A 15,861-nucleotide genomic window follows, 5' to 3' on the forward strand; every position below is an offset into this window, starting at 1 on the left:
AAATAAACCCAGGATTTTTCATTTACATAACCCAACTCTTGCCTCCTCCTTCTTGATTCTGCACAATTTGAGTGCTGTGAACTCATTTCCAGCTCTACAGGTAATTGCCTTGCCTTGGACCACTGTTTTTCCTTCTGCCTATGCATAAATTCTTATGTACATTTCCTGATTTCTTAAAATACCCCTTGAGTTTCCTATCTGCCTGGCCAATGTTTTCCTCTTTATCTCTCCCTGATGACTCCCTTACAATTAACACTGCACCTCCCATCAGTATTTGCTCATATGACACACACACAGTATCCCATCCAAATGATGACAGGGCTTCCAAGCACGACACACTTTCACTTCTGCTTTGTGACTTTTCTGTGGGATATGTCAGGCTGTTCTTTGGTATTTTGGATCAGGAATAAAGATTACATTCTCAAGAACTGTAAGGGTGCATTTCTGTTGCACGTGGCACAAGTACAGAGATACCCATGTTCCTGAAATTGATCTTTGCATTTTGCATTGGTCCCTCTTTGATGTTGCTCACTCTGCTTTTCCAGAAATTCGGAATATATACTGTCTTCAGAGCTCCTTCTTGTGGGTGGGTGACCTTTGTTACCTTTGTTATTGTTCCACAGATGTTGGCAGCCCCTGCCTCATTTGTTTATCCTTTCATTCTGTAAGCACCATCTTTGTGGTAAATCATTTGCATAGCAGCTACCTGGTAATTCAGATCCCACTTGTGCCATGATAATCTGCTTACTGCCCTGGCCTCCTGGCAACCTGCTAAATAGATGCTTTTTCCCTCCTGTTTTGACCTTTTGTTGTTGTTATTTATAATTGTTATTATTAAATATATAAATAATATGTAAAACTATTAATGTAATATAATAATTAGCAATGCCATTTGCACATTGGGTTTCTGTTTAGATTGTTCAGCTCTTTGGGAATCTGAGTTCATACAAGGCCATGTCAAAAGTAACTCTGCAAATTGCTGCCATGGGTCACTAAGCATGAAGAAATGAGTTCAGATGGGCTTTCTGTTTGGAAGAAGGAAGAAAACTGGATTTGAGGGTATGGCAACTTTTTTTTAGGATGTGCATATTCTCTAATAGGTTAGAACTGCTGAACTTCTGTTTTTAGAGTTCATAGAAGGTTGCTCAGAATAACGTGTGTATCCATCAGAAAGGAATAATTGTATTTGCTTTAGTTTCTCTTTCTCCCTCTCAATTTCTAAGCAGCTTAAAGCTTATGAGAACAGATAATTTACTCCAATAAAGGAAGATTAAAAAGATCAGCTACTCTGGAAACCATAACCAAAACTGCTAAATGGTGTGTTTAAGAGCCCTTTAGATCTGTTGGAGAGTGGCAGTGTCATGGTGCTCTGGAAGGTTGTAAAAGCCACCTACCATGGGGTAGCAGTTCTGTGGAGAGGAGATAGCCCAGCACTGCAGCCCCTAAAGATTTATGAGGAAGGAGTCCCTTGTTCAGACACAGATGCTATCTGCCAGGCACATCTGCCACTCCAGATAAATCCTGCCTTTTTGTGCTGTTCATTTCTTTGCAGTGCAGCCTCTGTGGGAGCTGGGTTGCAGTGACTGTGCCCTCCTGGAGGCTCTGCAAGGGTTAACTCCATAAACTCAGCCTTGTTTTGTTAAGTTCTCCCTGTCCCAGCATGGATGAGTGGCACTGATGGTGCTGCTCTACCCCTTCCTGACTTAGCTTTATCACTGAATTCTATATGGAAAACATGACATATTGTTTCTTTTTTAATGGTTCTGTGCAGTGAGAAAGAATGCACTACAGAGTGAACAGTGCAGCTTTTAATACTTAAAGATTTCATCACTGCAAAAAGTAAAATACCTTACTTGTTTTCAGTTCTACAGGTGAGGATTCCATCAGACAGAATGAATTTACACAGTGATTACCTGTATTCATCTATCTACAGGCCTCAGCTGCCAGGGATCCTGACATGAGATACAATTTGGAGATGCTCTAATACCCACTAGATAATGCTTTTTAAAAAGATTAAGCTATATGCAAAACAAAACCTGAGTAATTTTCCTAGTACTCCTATTCACATCCAGGAACTTATGGCGCATTAAATAACAGGAATAATTAGAATGAATGCAGTATTAGGAAATCAGCTTACGTAAGGTGCTTCCAGTTCTGGACTTTATAAAGTTGACCAGTTGGAATACAAGAAGTGACAGCTTTTAAGCATCAGCAGAGTAGATGGCGCCATTCAGAGTGCTGAACAGCCAGTTAGCACTGCTGCAGTTCTGCTCCATGTTTTCAGAGCACTTGGAAGCTGATTTTGATTGAGCTATCCCACTTTAAAACTACATAGCAGCAACCTTAAATAGCATTCAGTGTCAAGATGACTGAAAGTTGTTAGGTATATGTATTAATTCTTTTAACTGCTTCTCTGAAAACAAACTTCTAAAAAAATTTAACCTTTGTGAGAATTTTCAGGCAGCTAGTAACTGGTGAGCCACAGAAACCAAAAGAATTAATTAAAAAATACAGAAAATTTTCGTTTCTGGGAGAGCACACAAGCAAATAATTTCCTTCAGTTTAAAACTGAATCTAAGTTGCAGATTCTTTTCCTATGAAGTACTACAACTCAGTGGGTTTAACAAGGGTTACAGACAGCTTCAGAAGGCATCTTTACTGTTGTGATGTTGATGTTCAAAGCAGGTGGGACTTAGCAGACACTTTATCCCACAGTTGTTAATAAAATTATTTCATTCATTTATTCTGACTTCAAGAACTTAATAGACTCAGTGGGTGATTTTGTTAATAAATTTTTCATCACTTGCAATCATTGATGTTTAAATATAAGGAGTTTTGCCCCCAGTACCTACAGCCACTTAAACTGTAGAGCAACAGGTCAGTTAAGACTGGTTTGGGGGAAAAAATTCATGAAACTTACTTGTTCCTGTTTTTTATGTAAAGATCATATCGTAGAAACTTCTGCTGAGTCCTTTTTAATATTTGAGATAATATAAAAGACAGTTTTATGGTAAAATTCTTTGTTTAGGTCATGTCTTTAATAGTGCAAACAGGTCATTTGCACATTACAAGAGAGCAGGTGCCTGGATCTCTGCATTTCCAGCATTTTGGAATTGCCCAGGTTCCAGGTAAGGAATGTTTGTACTTCTGGTTCATGTAAATCAGCATCATTCCAGTAAAGGAGGCAGATTCTCGCCAATCAAAATTAATGCAAATTATGGTAATTCTGGGCTTTGCTGACTGAATTTATTCCAGGAAGCGAGTGTCAAAGGTGCACGGACTGTGCTGGAATTACTGTGTAAATGAGTTGGCCCGGTGAGCTGGCAGGGTGGAAACTGCAGCTCTTATCTTCCCCCGCTGTTTGTCAGCTTCACCCGTGCTCAGGGCTTGTGGCAGGGAACTCTGCTGAAATTTGGCAGTACAGAAACATTCCCCAGAGAACTTTTGGTGCCAGTTGCAGAGGCTGGCAGGAGGCACAGATGGTACTTTTCCTGGAAACTATAACATAATGCTGTTTCCTATTAGACACACTGGTGAAAGCTGACTCGGTGACTTAATCAACCAGAGCATCACGTTGGCTGGGGAGGAAACTCTTGTGGAACAGACCCTGACCGCAGGGACCAGGTTTCCAGTAAAAGCAGAAATAGTGACATAGTTCCGTATCAGACAGCATATAGAGGAATTATGAAACTAGTTTGAGTTTGAAGGGAAAATCAGCCCTCAGAGTTGTACTGAGGCTGAAATGACTTCAAAATTTGTCACGTCCGCTGGAGATAAACATATCTTTCTGTTAATTGCTGGCAAGTCTGAGACATCTTGTTCCTGACACTCCTGTGGCTTTTAATTTTCACTGCTTGGTGAAGGAAATAGCATTTTCTAGCTGCCTTCTGGATGAACTTGCATAATTACTGATTACATCTTATTCCATTTATAATGTGTGAATAAAATACTATAAATTTACATTCCAGGGGGTCTGGTACAATATTAATGCTGATCTAAGTTTGGTTATTATTAGATGGCAAGATTTAGAATAAGAACTTTCATTTACCAGGGGCTTGAGGCATCTTTCTGACATGAATGAGTTCTGATTTGTCCATCTATTGCTTGCCATGTGCTACTCCTCACTCCACTTCATCAGTGACAGGGAGCTTTTATCCCTTAGTCGTCAAAATGTTCTACCAATAAACTCAATTTCTTCTAAGACTCCCCACTGCAGCTGTATGTATATATCAAACTTCAAAATAACCCTTAAGCACGTTCTGTTCTGAGATGCTAACAAAGAGTTTGACAGGATTAAGTAGTTGATGATTTCATTTGAGTCCTTGGCCATCCTTCCACAGACCTGTGGATGGGGATGCTTCCTTAGGTACTCTTAATGGGTATTGTTTTTCCAGGGCAACATGAGGCTGGACAAATATTTCCAAGGGAAAAAAAAAAAAAAAAAAACCAAAGTAATTTTGTGGGAAGAAATGTGTAAAGGAGTCTGAGACCTCTGTAAACCTGGACTCTTTAAACCTAAAGCCTCTCATTACAAAACCATCTGTGAAGTCACACCTGGAGTCTACTACCAGTAGCCACCTGCTGCCCACACTGCATCCATTCCATGATATTCTGGAAAGCCATGGTTAGAACTTGTACAAATTCCTGGAATTACAGCCACGTTAATGACATAGAAATAAGTACTAGTGCTTACTAACTGCAGTGTATCCATTCACATGCCATACAGCAATTAACTCTCTAAAAATTTGGACAGACTTTTAGTAGAGATTTCTTAGTGTCCTCTATAGGTAACATGCTGTTTTTAGTAAGTCTTGCCTGCTTCAGGGAGCAAAAATAACTTCTCTAGCACCTTTGTTACTGCAGGAGCCCTGATATTTGGTTTGCATGGCAAGCTTTTGGGAAGGTGTTCAGTTTTATTTCTCATTACCCTGTTCTACTTTGATGGTTAATGAATTAATTTTTTTGTAAGTTGAGTCTGTTTTGTTCAGGATGGGTGAGTGATCTCTCCCTCTCCTCTCAACCCATGAGCCTTGAGTTCTGTTTTCTCTCCCTGTCCAGCCATGGAGGGGAGTGAGAGCGTGGCTCTGCTGGGTACCTGGTGCCCAGCTGAGGTCAGCCTACAATAGAAATAAATGTATAATCTGCTTCCTCCTGTGCTAATGGGTGGAAGCCTGAGGAGTAATTAGTTTGTCAGAGAGCCAGTTTCTTACTAATGATTGATAAATGGTTGTTTTGACAGAGCCCACACAGGCACTGGGTGCTGAGAACAGTAAAGCACGGTTTGTAGGGAGGCCACTGGAGCCTGCTGGTCTGTCTTCACCTAAATGAGCTCTACTTGTTGTGGCTGTTGTGGAAAATATGCAGAATAATCTGATAACCTCTTATCTGATGTTCAGATCCTGCATGCAGGAGTTGAGACTAATCAGTCTGATGTGCTAATCACAAACATTGATGTTTACATGAATCACTTTGACCAGACATTTGATTAACTTTTTTGCATCACTTCAGAATCAGTCTGACTTGTGTAGAAATCCATGGAATTTTGCTCAGACTTAAATGATGGAGCCAATCAAACCCCTGCCAGATGTGATGCTGGCATGACAAATAGGGTGCTGCCTTTTATGCTGCTTTAGCATTTCTATCAGAACAAAGTTCAGCTGACAGAGCCCTAAGGGAAAGTAGGTGTTCTGCTACATACAGTAGAAAACAGATTTGCAAAAATCACAGTGATTAGTGTAGTTAAAAATGCTTATGGAGGCTAAAAGAACAGCAGTCATTCTGCTTATTCAAAGCGTCTGCTGAAAGCAGTCAGGAAATTTTTGGTGCTTTGAAGTTTGCCTTTGGCTTACCTTCTTTTATAATATAAATGGAAATGCAACTTAATTGTGATTAATTAGTTAATTAGTTACCGCTGTGTCTATCTGCTTTGCAGTAATATTTCACTGTATGGTTTGCTGCATGTTCATTACTATCCTATGAATAAAAGATTCATAAGGATCTCACTTTCACTGAGAACTTTTTTTCTCTCTTAAAGACTAATTGGATTAACTTTTGATCAATTCCTCTGCTATACTTCTCTTCTGTAATACTTCTAGATTTAATATACAGAAACATAAAGATCTTGTATATTCAGAGCAATAAATAAAAAAAATTAAAGCACATAGTTATTGCCTAAAGAAACAGTGAGAAATCTAGCCTAATGTGCATGAAAATTGATATGCACAAGAAAAGCAACTATAACTTTGTTTTGGCCAACCAGATAAAAGTGGGAGTGTGGCAAATTCAAACAGTGATGTTTTCCCTAAAGAACTGTTATCTAAAACTCAAACATTGTCTTCTAATGACAGCACTATTCATTTCTACTGATGCAAGGCTTAGATGCATTTATGTAAATTCTTTCTAGGCTCTTAAAAGCCGAAAGCAATCTAAAAGGAGAACTGCTTAAAATCTCACCTGGGAGGCACTGCCTTGCTGTCGCAGAAACATTTTGCCCATCAAGCCAGCCCCTTCTGTGAGTGAGCTCAGCAGAGAGTGCAGTGCCTCGTTTCTGGGGCAGAGTAAAACCCTGGGAGCCGCTGTGGCCGCGGTGCCCTCGGCGTGGCACTGGACACTGTGGGCACATGTGACTGCCCTGCACATACGTGCTCATAATCCCCTAAGCTGCAGCCACACGCTCTCATTGGAGCTCTGGCAAAACCTGCCCTAGGCACGGTGCTCTGTACCCTGCCCCTGGTTGTGAAAGGGTTTGGAGAGGGTTTTTTTTTTGGAAAGGACAGAGGGAAAGGACACGCTGCGGTTCGGGGAACAGTTCAGCCTTTGGTGTTGTTACGTAACGGGAGACAAACAGCGGCTGCATCAAACCCAGAGAGCTTTGGTACAGGAAAAGAATTTGATCATCAGAGCAGCTACTCTGTGCACATTAACAGAGTCAGGGCCAGAATGAGCCAAGCTGACAAAAATATTGTGTTAGTGAGATGTGATTTTCTTCAGAGCTGCTCATCACAACTGTGTGTGCCAGGAGTGTCATCCCCCCACCTCGGAAACACAATGCTGTTTACCAAAACCCTCCTACATCCACTTGGCCTCTGGAGATTTAGACAGTAACCAACATTAGACTTGAAAAAGAGCCAATGTGAGCTTTAAAAAATACTGTAAACCTCAGAATTCTTTTATGCATTCACAAGAAACATTTTAATTGGGGGGAAAAAGAATCATGTAAGGAAAATGGTGCTGCTCTATCATCTGACTTTAATGAGGTGGTAGGTAAATTCTTTGCATTTGAATAAAAAGCCTGTAACATCATGATTCCATCTATTTAGCTTGAATACAAACAGTCCTTAAATAATTTGCCTTTTTAAACTGTGATGAAGAAATAATTTATGTGTTTTCCTTCCTCCCCAAAGCAGTAAGGTTGAATACATGATTTTACTTACTAACCATAAAGGAGTTGACCCATAAAATGAATGAAGAACTTGTCTTTCATGTTAGCATGTGAATCTTCTTTAGTCTATGTAATATAAATGTGTTTTGTTATTCTATACCATTAGTTGCTTATTTTTAATTTTGCAGTTTCTTAGAAGCTAAAACTTCACAACAGGACTCCAAGACAGGCTCTAAGGTTAACACCTGAGAACGTTCTAAGTGTTGGTATTTATGATCTAAGTATTTGCTTAGTTCATTTATTTTTTGTTCCCTTTGGCTGATCTTCTATTGTTTATATTAAAGTTAAACCCCCCCAAGTCTCTATTTACAATGTCTATCACACAGCAGCTCTGCTAGTACGTCCCCTATAAGTATTTTCCATTAGATTTTCCATTGTTGGAGATTGGTCAAATTGTTAAATAAACAAGCACTTCTTTAATCTCTGAAGTAATATTTCTTTGAGGAGACAGTGTGGGGCAGCCCAAGATTATGACTTTTCCTTTTTTTTATGCTTGTATTATTTCATACTTATCACTCATTTGGTTAAGCCATTATGTATGGTTTGTATTTTGAAACACAGAGAAGAAAACCCAAGCTGTGTTGTTGATTTATATTTGATAATACCAGTGACAGTTGGGCTTGAATTGAAGGGGAAGTGTGCTTTCCTTTTGAAATTCTACCTCATAAACTTTAGCATATCAGCTTTTTGCAGGACAAAAATGCAGAGATTGGGAGATGGAATAGCACTCCTTTGGTCTCCAGGGAGAGCAGGGGGTAATAATGTGGCTCCTTTGAGTCTGCTGCTCCCCTGGTTTATAGAGGCAACTGCTTGCTCTCATAGGCCCTGCCAGTCCATCAATTCTTTCAGGCTGCAGTGCTCATAACCTAACACTGTTTCCATTTTCCTGGTTGGGTTTGTCCAGCAGACTTTCTGCAAGGTTTGCTGGAGTGTAGAGATACAGAATCCCTGACACAATGATGCTGTGTAACTACAGCTTGTAGTAACAAGTGTTAATGGAACACCTGGAGTTACTTGGGGAACTTGTGGGGAAGAGGAAATTGTTGTGCTTCGACCATAAAGCACATTTCAACAATATCCATGCTTATAGAACTTTTCTAGGTATTTCTTGTGTTTTCTGGCCTCCCCAAAGCAGTGAAGTTTAAGATATGCTTCTACTTATCAGCCATAAAGGAGATTAACCCTAAAATGAATGAAGAATCCTTGGGCAGATCTATGGATGGGGTTTTGTGCTGAGACTTGGTCCTGGCCACACAGCTGCAAGGGGACTGAGGGAAATGTTGAGGTTTATTTTAGTGACTTATTTTTTAACTGTGCCTCATTGCAAAGTCAGCAAGCACAAACCTCAGTGAAGGTGGAGCCTCTTCTGTGACCTGCCAGGTAAATTAGCCCAGACCTAAAACACCTTTAAGCACAAGCCAGATATTTTTGCTGTGCACATGGTAGAGGTTCAGCTGGACAGATGTCTGGTGTGAGTATGAAACACACAGAACATAATGCAGTTTTTTTTTGTCACCACTAAGCAGCAGGGATCACAGAAGCCTTGGAGGCCTCCTCACAAGATTAATTTTCAGATGCATTGTACTGTTCAATGCTTTTGGCTTGATTCATACACTGAATTAAATATGGCAGTTCCCTGTCCACCTTACCCCAGTTATCTCTCTCGTGGCTGATGGTTCTGTAAAGTGAATGCACAGCCCTGAAGTTCATAACTACAGGTAACTTTGGTAATATGAAAATGGGATACAAACAGTGCAGGTTTTTGTTTACAGAATAATCTGTAGTGATTCAGATGTTTAAGCCATTATATGTTTAAGGTGCTAATGTCCCTAACATGCTGTTACATCTAACTGATAGACAATTCTAGTAAGTAGTTTTTACTTACAGAAGCTAAATAAGACCAAAACAAAGTTCTGTTCAATTTTGTTTGACATTATAATGACTTTTGGAAGTTCACCTTCCAGGACTGCTCTGTGCAGTAACTTAGGCAGAGTCAGTGATTCAGGTGGATTAAACAAATCACAAGGTTAAAGTGAAAGTAGTTATTCAGGACTGTGGTTGCCAGAGCATTATTTTTATGAGCTGAAGTGGTTTCATTGAAGCATCACTATAATATTAGTGAATTAGTATATGTGTTTCAGCCCTTCATACCCATGTGCAGAGTGTCTATAAAGAGTGGTTATTCATCTAAAGGATTATCACAAATATTCCTCAGTATACTTTTATCTTAAGCTGGTACCTTCAAAGGAATGCAAGCAGTTGGTGGTTCATGATAGAGAGACTCTGAGCAAAGATCTCCTGGTTCATTGCACAGACTGAAGCCAATCCCCACTGACATTCCTTCATTTTCAGTATTACTGTTTCAAGTGTAAAGCAAGGTGTAGTATTAATGGGATTCATTCAAGACTGTTTATTTCTGTTTCATCTTAGTGTGAATATTCAGCAAGTTCATATTTGGTCATAACAAGTCTGAAAATGCTTTGGTAATTGCATAAAAAAATGAAAGTGAATGTGCAAATCAGCTGAGGTAAGGAAGACTTATTTGCACATTTTAGATTAGTTGCTTTAGCACTGCCTTTTATATGGGCACAGCTTTGAGTCCCTTTCATTTTTCATCTGCTACAGTATTTCAGGTTGCAAGAACTTTGATGGAAAACTTAAAAAAGGCAACCACAACTGTACCAGTGCAGCAACCCCATTAATCATACATTCATTCCTCAGAACCAGCGTCTCTGGTTTGAGGAATTCACCCAGTTCTCCCTGAGGGCCGTTCCAGATGAGCTCTGGTGAAACTGGCTGTGGAAGCTGGATGTTTCATGGATGTTTCACAGCTAGGCACAGATTCTTTTCTGCTGAGGGCCACCAGAAAGAGAGTGGCACCTTTTGGTGTCCAATGGGACAAGAAAAGAGTTCATTCTGAGGGGCACTGCAGTGCTCTGAGCAGCTGAGGCAGCTCAGGGTTACCTTCCTTGTGCCAGCTCCATCATTACAGGAGTGGGAACCTCCTCCTTCACAGCTCCTTCCTCTGCTGACATGACCCTGGATCCTCATGTGATTTTTAGTCAAAATCCCTCAGACTGCTAATTCACAGAAGCTCTCCCAAAGTATTCTAAGCTTGTGGTTCATGTCAGTAGCATGCCTTTTACTTTATTTAGAAAAGACCACGATTCTGTTTCAAAAACATGGTTCTGTGCCAAAAACTGGACAGTTGCATATCAGTAGGAGTGGTAATAATGGGCAAGGCAGGAGTATCTGTCTTTTCTAGTCAGCAGGTTTTTAAACTTGAGTTCCTTTATATCTGACCCTGATTGGTGTGGCCAAACTGCTGAAATTCCATTAGTTCATTGCTTGTGTGGATGTATTAGAGATGTTCTTTGGTGTGTCTGTGTGCCTCTTTTGTCTCTGCATACTTTGGCTAATTTTATTAGCTACTGTTTGAAAATGTCATTAGACATCAGATCAGTTTATTTAGCTATTGTGGGCTAATCCAAACATACAGGATATAATACACAGCTTTCCTGGTAACCTTTTCCTGTTACCAGGCTTGCAGCAGCTCAGGCCTCTGCAGACCTCAGGTGGTGGGGAGGGAGGAAGGGCTTTAACCCTCTGGGTGTGTTTTGTGAAGCTTACAGGACAGGCTGAAGGCACTACAGACAGGCTGGAGGCACTACAGCTCACTTTGCAGCACAGGAGATCAGGAGAAAGCACAAGCAAAGGAAAAAGTCCAGGGTATTACTGTCCTCCTTAATAAATTCTTGGCTGCAGTCTCCCCACCCTTCAACCCCTTAAAAAAGTTGTAAAGCACCAAGTTTGCAGGCTCCAGACTGTGGTAGTGAGTAGGATTTCACAGTCAGCTGACCATGAAGTGCTACCAGCTTCTAAAATCTGCTTGACTGCACATTACTTCTTGAAGCCTTCCAGATTTTGGAGAAATTGGTTGCACAAAAATCTTTGAAGATGAGGTTGAAGATTGAGGAGTTAAAACATAATTTCCTCTAGCTGTTCATTTTACTGTTGCCACTTTTGATCTATGCTCATGTGAAAAAACAATTTATGAATAAATCTCTACCCAAAGAGATATTTTAATGGCATAAATCTATTGTATTTATTGTTCATAGCAAATTTTAAAGGGAAGAAAAAAACAGAGGAAGAATACAATGAAAACGTTGACCTTAATGAATGAAAATTGGACTGTTTGTACTATGAGAAAATGAGATAATTATGGCTATAAAATCCCATACTCAAAGAATGAAAATAAACAACACACACAGTGTGTGGAAATGGGAGTGAGCCATTATGGTAAGATGGATTCACTGAGATCTTTTCTGCACAGTAATTCTTCATAATGTGGGATTTTTTTTTTTAATTTAAGGACTAAAACCATCTTGGAGAATGTTCCTGGAGTTTGGCACCAGTGAAAGAGATTGGTCTACAAACATTTCACACCAGGAAAATATTTGGAAACCAATAATGTGGTGTTTGGCCTCTACAATTATAAGCAGCAATAGATGCAATTTTTGTTGCATTAGAGCCATTTGGCAGGTTAGTGGTTCATTTATCTGTTACCAAAGATTTCCTAGCCAGGAAATCTACTCTGCATAAATTCCATATTTTATGCTGAGTCTTCTTTTGATGGGAAAAAAGTGATTAAAAACAGCATGTCAAAACAAAGGGTTAAATCATCAGTTAAAGACAGCACTGTAACACTGCAAAGTTTGACTCTGTTTCTGGATTTTAGAATGAATTTTCCTTTAAGCAGTAGCTAAATGATTTCCTTAGATTGTTCGTGTGTTGCACGAACCAGATCAGATCAGTCTTAAAGTTCACAATTTTCCCCAGAGTGTCTGAAATCCTACTACAAAGAGTCCTTTCGTCTTAAGAGTCTGACACCAAGTAGAAACAAAAGGCTGAAATAGTAACACCACTAACTTGGTTTAATTAATTGTGTGTTTCTGTACTTAAGCTTGAAGGGTGGAAAGTATTTCTTTAAAGGCTACCTACAAAACTGGTGAATGAGCAGCCACTCAGGGTGCCACTTCAAAGAGAAACACCAAAAGAGCAACAGAAGGGAAGCTGCTTTTGAATTCTCTGAGTTCCTCCTGGCAGCCCAGGGCTTGCAAAGGGAAACAACCCAGAAATGGTTATTTTCTTTTGTGTTAGTTGCATAACCAGCTCCCAGCAAATAAAGCTGGAGGTGGAGCAGCCATACAAAGCCCCACTTTGTAACCTGTGCCTGCCATAGCTGCACAAAAGAATCTCACCTGAATTTAGGTATTTTTCCTTCCTGGCTAAGGGAGATTCCTTACACTGTCTGCAGCCAGCTTGATAGAATTCAGGAGCCGTGTGTAACTATTGGTTGCACTGGTGGATATTTTATAATTTGAGCCTTCATGGTTACTCCAGATTTGTACCTTATTGCTGAAGCAGTCAAATCTTGGTTTCTACCATCTTCTATTTTTTAGATTTCTTTATATGCCATATTGTAATAAAGTAAAGAAGTAGGGGAAGGAACTGCAAAAGGGAAAGCTGGTTTATACAAGAGTGCCCAGTCTTCCCTTTAGGATCAGTTGAAACTCCAAAAATTGTGCTTTCATGTTAACCATCCTGTGCCACTTTAAACTTTGCCTTTGCAGCCGTGCTGTGGCTGCCCTAAAGCAGCATTTGGGATTTAGGCTGGTATTTCACTGCTGCAGATGACAGCCTGGGCTGGTCAGCAGCCTTTGTTCTGCTCTTTGTGCCCTGCTTGTCCTGCATCCCCCTGACTGCAGCTGGTGGATCCTGGCTCTGCCTCTCCCACAGCTCTGTAATGGCCTGCTCCTGGTTTGGGACTTCAGCTTGTGATTTACTAGTTATAAAATCCCAGGATTACAGGTGTGCTCCTTTACTGTCCTCAGGTGTCAGCTCTAACACTGCTGCCAAGATGTCCTGGTGCCCTCATTTTTAAAGGGTGATAAGGAGACAATTCTGAGAATAGCTATAACTGATGAAAGGATCCAGAGAATTTATACATTTGGCAGTTCTAACCATTTTTTGCACTTACTTTATAGACCTGGAAAGGAGGGACTTGCAATAAATACGAAATTCTAAAATGTCAACTATGCCCAACTTCTACAAATTTTATTTTCATTACCTCTGTAAGAATTAAAAGTCAGTTCATGTACTCCAGAGCAGCAAATATTGTCAGACAATGTGTAATGGAAATTTCTGAGAGCCAATATTTAACATCTTGAAATGAGAAGCATCCAGGATAACTTTTGAAATCGCTTAAATTCACTATATATTACAACAAAATATGAAGGTAAATATTAAGGTATTTTCATCAGATGGCTTTAAATTAATCTTTGGATTTTATTTTTAAAAAAGAAATGAAGAATCGTTGAGTAATGGTGAAACAGGGTACCACTCATATTGCTCTCACTGTGAAGTATGACAGAGAGAAAAATTCCTTGGAAGTAGTTCCATTTCCATGTTTGAACTCTTGTTATTTGAGTCCAGAATGCTCTTAAATTATCTGGTTTAGGCCTTGATACTGCAAATTAACTCTGGGTAGTTAGATGCATAAACAGAGGCACAGCAAAACCCCACTGAGATGAACACATCTTGTGTGGCCCGGGGCTCTGTCTCATGGGGCTGTTTGCTGGGGGTTTGTTTATTTTTCAAGTGTTCTCAAATGTTTCCCAAGTAAGTATGTGACGTTCCATAAATGACAGATCAGTAGCAGCAAACTTCAAACCTTCTTACAAAGTAGCTTTTCTTGGCTTTGTTCAGGAAAGTCTCTTTGATTCTCCTTGTATTTAATGTGCTGCTGGGTAACTTTGGAACATACATCTTCTTAAACCAAATTCAGAGAGTACCATGAACTGACACCTGCTTCAGTCTTTAATTAAAAGTGGTTTAATCTCTAACCATCTCTATGTACATAAGCAGAAAGTATCTGTGTTTCATGTGTACTTTGAACTGCCATTCGTTTAGAAATCAAAGATTTGTAAATGAAACACAGTATGCCAGACATGATGATGTTGGACTGGAATCTCTTCTTGTTGGCATAGCCTGGATTTCCTGGTGCTGTCAGCCCCCAGGAATACATTCTTATTAAAAATTACAGAGAGAGGGAAAAATATAGGAGGAAGGCTGTCTTAAAAAAGTGTATGTATCAACTATATTAAAAATGTATTTAAATCAGGCAAACAAACAGCTACAGTGGGATCTGTAGTGGAGAACTGCCTGTGGGATCAGACTTTTGTAGCTGAGTATCTCACAGGTGAGTATGTTGGAGGAGCCTCTTCTACACCAATTCTAGGTTTTAGGGTAACATTTTCTTTTTTTTAAACAATAGCCTCTAAAGTAGTAGTTGCCCATGGAGCTGCATGCATGTAATGGGTTTATGACTGGCCTTCAGTGAAGAATTTCATCTTAAAAGCTTGTCTTGCTGTAGCTGATATCTTATTCATTATATCCTTTCTGTTTTTATACACAGTCTCTAAGATTAGTGTGGTTGAGTATATTGAAAGTAATAAAAAACAGACACAGAAAAATTGTTGCATGTTTAAAGAAAAAAATCATAAAATGAAAGAGGAAGTGCATCATTTATTATAACACCATGTAGACTAATGAAAAACATACTGCAGGCTGGAAATTTGTTAAGAGCTGAACTCAAAAAGTTTCCACTCCCAAAAAATGCCTTGGGGCCTCCAGCTGTAAGCCTGTGGGTAAAGAGGCCCTATGGTAAACTGACATAAAAAATAAGTATTCTATAAACAGTCAGCTCCTGTTTCACAATAGCTGGAAAGATATTTTTAAGAAGTATTACTATTGATGCTGACTGTACTTTATCAAAGTAAAGAGAGGCAGTGCATTTAACTAGAATGTTAAACTGGGAGTGGGACACCGGGCACCAAAATGTTTATTGTACATAGGAGAATATGAAAAAGATCAGGTGACCTGCTGAGAGTAACAGAACAGCAGCTGGTACTTGCAGAGCTGGAATTAACATCAAATAATTCCTGGCTTCTCATCCTTTGCTTGTTAGACTGGGCTGTACAAGTCCCCTGTTCCTCTCTATGCTGAACAGGTGCCACCCTTTTTACCCAAGAATGGTCTTTTGTTGTCTGCAAATAACCCCCAGAGTATTGGTGGTGTTTGCACCATAAGTGCTCACATGAATGGAATTAATTGGCCTCTTGAAGAAGACAAGATGAAATTTTCTGTCTGTCCTTTAAATCTAAACAGATTAAGTTTACATAGAAGTCTTTCCTAAAGGTGCATCTTCCCCGCTGAGCCAACAAGGGCTTGGCTTTGGCTTTGCCTTTCCCCTTCTCCCTGCTCAGCCCTTGTTAATGACACTCATTGCCAGGGGCTGTGGGCTTCCAAGGCAAGCTGAACTGTCAGGATGCTCTCCCAAGAAGGCACTGCATCCTCCA

At 39.8% G+C, this 15,861-nt stretch overlaps 1 protein-coding gene across 1 annotated transcript in view; it reads right to left on the reverse strand.

Annotated features, from left to right (window-relative positions):
* GPR146 (G protein-coupled receptor 146) overlaps positions 1 to 15,861 on the reverse strand; it is a 46,209-nt gene that overhangs the window by 7,580 nt on the left and 22,768 nt on the right. The window lies entirely within an intron of this gene.

This window comes from Geospiza fortis, unplaced genomic scaffold (assembly GCF_000277835.1).
Source record: "Geospiza fortis unplaced genomic scaffold, GeoFor_1.0 scaffold237, whole genome shotgun sequence".
NCBI lineage: Eukaryota > Metazoa > Chordata > Aves > Passeriformes > Thraupidae > Geospiza > Geospiza fortis.